The sequence below is a fragment of the Pinus tabuliformis genome, chromosome 8 (genome assembly GCF_031772625.1).
Source record: "Pinus tabuliformis cultivar Carrire ecotype Pingquan chromosome 8, CPIR1, whole genome shotgun sequence".
NCBI lineage: Eukaryota > Viridiplantae > Streptophyta > Pinopsida > Pinales > Pinaceae > Pinus > Pinus tabuliformis.
In genome coordinates this window covers 1,611,344,440-1,611,347,843 of record NC_142294.1, presented here as the reverse complement: position 1 = coordinate 1,611,347,843, position 3,404 = coordinate 1,611,344,440, and positions in this window count along the sequence as shown.

Sequence of the window (3,404 nt, the reverse complement as noted above, 5' to 3'; positions counted from 1 at the left end):
GTCTTTATAGTTGTGAGTGGTATGCATCCTGGTTGCCATAATTTTTCTTTCCATTTTTCTTGCTAACCTGAATGCCTTCTCTAATGAATCAGGTTCCCAAAGGCGAACATCATGTTGGATATTGTCCTTTAAAGACCCTATGAACACATCAATCCTATGCTCCTCTGGAATATCTTTTACCCTTATGTTCAATTTTTGGAACTCCTCAATGTGCTCCATTACTGAACCCTTTTGTTTGAGACTTATCAATTGGCTAAAAAAAGTGTTGCTTTTTGTATCTTCATAATGTGCTATCAATTCTTCCGTAAAAATTGCCCAAGTGATAAATTATTTACGAGAGAAAAGCCATTGATACCATACAAACTGATTTGGTTCCAAATATATAGTTTCCATACGAACCTTTTGTGTGTTTTGCACATTATTGAGAACGAAGAACTTCTCCATCGGTAATATCCATGTGGCGGGCTCCTTGCCATCAAACTTCCTCATATCGATTTTTGGAATATGGTGGGTCTTCGATCCAACATTAGAGTCTATGGAATCATGATTAACATTACTTTTATTCACATCATGAGTTTCCTTTACAACCTTTTCACCATAAGTAAGTATTTCTTGTAGAAAATTTGTCAAATCTGTCTTCAAATCTGCCATGTCTCTCTTCAAATCTATCTTCGAATCATCCATCTTAGCTTCCACTCCATTTATCTTAGATTTCACGCCATTTATCTTCGATTCCACGCCATTTATCTTAGATTCCACGCCATTTATCTTAGCTTCTGTTAGCTTTTGTGAGCGTGACATTTGTTGCACTTGTTCTTGTAATTTTGATATATCTTGTAGCATTTCTTCCTCTTCTTCATGAGTCATGCTAGAGCTTTCAAGTTCCTTACTAGGTTTTTGCATTTTCTTTCCTTGGGGCATCAGTTACCGATAATAATGCTTTACTATGCCTTTTGAATTCCGTTAAACCAAGCTTACGCAGAAATTTAAAAAAAACTACACACCTTTTTTCACTTTGTAGAAGCCTGATATTGAATCTGATGTATCTCTGTAATTTCGGATCATCCAGTTCTAAAATTGGGACCTGTAGTAGCCTTCTGCGTCCTATTTCCAATGCCACAAGTCTGATCCAAATTGGATTCTCCAAGGAAGAGTTATGTGAAATCTCCCACAGTGACTTGCTTCTAGACTAATTCAGTAGAGCGAACTTGTACGACGTGCCACGAGTCATTGTTTCAACCTTTGGATCTGGAACATGCATACAAGAAACTATATCCCATCCTCTTTCTTTACCTTCTTACGAAATTTCAATCTGATCCACAGAGAGAAAGTTATGATGATTTTCCCTAGGTCCCATGTTTTGAATGTAATTTAGGATTCTGCAAAAAGACCAACTTCCTCAGATCATATCTCTGCAAATGTCGCGCAAAAAGCTCTGAAATTTAGATCCAAGGTTCAGCGCGATTTCTTCTCAAATGGGTTTTTTTTTTAACTTCTGGAACGTCATAGAAAAAAAGTTATAGCGAAAAGGCCACGATGACATGTTTGGAGCAGCAAAACCCTAGAATCCAAAGCTCTGATACCAAATGTTATGAAACTAGCTCAAGAAAAGATAGAAAAGATAGATCAACGCCTTAGAATTCAGCCTCTTCGAGGGGGTAACCTCCTTTACATTACATAAATGAACAATTCTTGGATGATACAAATGACAAAACCTCCTTTCTATATATAGGAGTCTAAGGAGTCACAATATAATCTAGCTGACCTAACAATAATAATATAAAGCCACAAAAGTAACATTAGAGGGGTTCTACGGGGCACAGAAATAACAACATGGGGGTAATAGGGGAACAACAATATAAATAAGGGGTATAACTACAATAGTAATGGGGTAATCACTAGTATTATAGCAACCCAACAAACTTGGTTAAAAAAAAGTACTTTTCTACTTAGACTAGGAATAGAAAGATCCATTTTTGCGCATAAACTTCTCATTTCTTGTTACTTGTAACTGTACATTCTCATGCTCTTCAAAAACATGGGTTACATAGGGTCTCATGTTATACGGTGAAAATATAAGCCTAAATATAGCAAACATCAACTACCAGCTTTATAACTTTCTACTACAAATAAATTTTTGATATGAAAATTCCAACCTGAGAGAATGGGTTGGGTGCCATTCAAAGAGAACAAATATTGTAAGCAGAGGTATCAATGCATAGACTGAGCATATAACCATAGTGCTGCTTGTGAATTCCATGGCGAGTTCTTTCTTCAATATCAAAATCCCAGTGGCAAGTATGACACTTATTATGAAGCAAGTGACCACCACAACTATAACAGAAAATATTGCAGTTTTAGGTCTCTTGGCTCCCATCTCATTACCCACTCTTGGACTGTAAAAAGTATAAATACAACAATAAAGAAAATCAATTTTTAGATACAAAAAATGGGGAAAAAATGTATACCATGCTATATAATGTTTTCCAAGGAGAAATCAAGTTCAACATTGTAATAAAATTGCTAAACTTATGTGGATTGTAGATTTTCCCAATATCCAAGAATCTAAAGGTCAAGAGGGATCAATTGTTTGACCCTCTCTGGATGGTCAGATTTCAAGATATTCCTAGAATCTGCAATAGCCATAAAGATTCCCCAATAAAACAATATATGACTATAAATCATAAATGTATACCTTGCAGTTGTACTGAGACCCAACATTCCCATCAACTCCCCGTTGTAATAATTAATGTTGCATATATGTTCAAAACCTGGTACGTTAGAGATATATTAACTGGCATGGTTGTTTAACTAATTTGGGACAATGCATATCCATGGAGCTTGTATTTGGCTTTAAATTAGTTATCTTTAAATGGTAAAGTCTCATACCAAACATAAATGGAATCTAGAGTGACCTCTGCATTTGGCAGCAAACCCGATACAAACACCAATACTTCAATGTACCATATTTCCAAACTATAGAATGAGGTGTGGAACAAAACAAAACTTGTCAAAATCGGCTAAACTATTATGTAAACATCTAGACATAATTAATATAATTTGTGTATCCTGCAAAGAGTATTAAGGCATATATTAACATAACAGCTAATGCTAGAGTTAACTTGAAGTATGACCAGAGTCCTGGGAAGGCCTTAAAGGTGAAGCTCATCCATGTATGCCTGCAATATGGGCTATAGAATATATACTAGAACCCACCAAGTTAAACTCACTATTAGGGCTATCCCTAGCAGGCCAAATCCTAGCTTGACTACTACCACCCAGGTGACCAATATAAGGAATACACATGTCCCAACAACAATATACATAAGAGGGGCCACTATGTTTTGAGCCTGCGAAAGCCTCTACATGGATGAGGGTAAAAGCCAATAAATGAGGAATAAGAC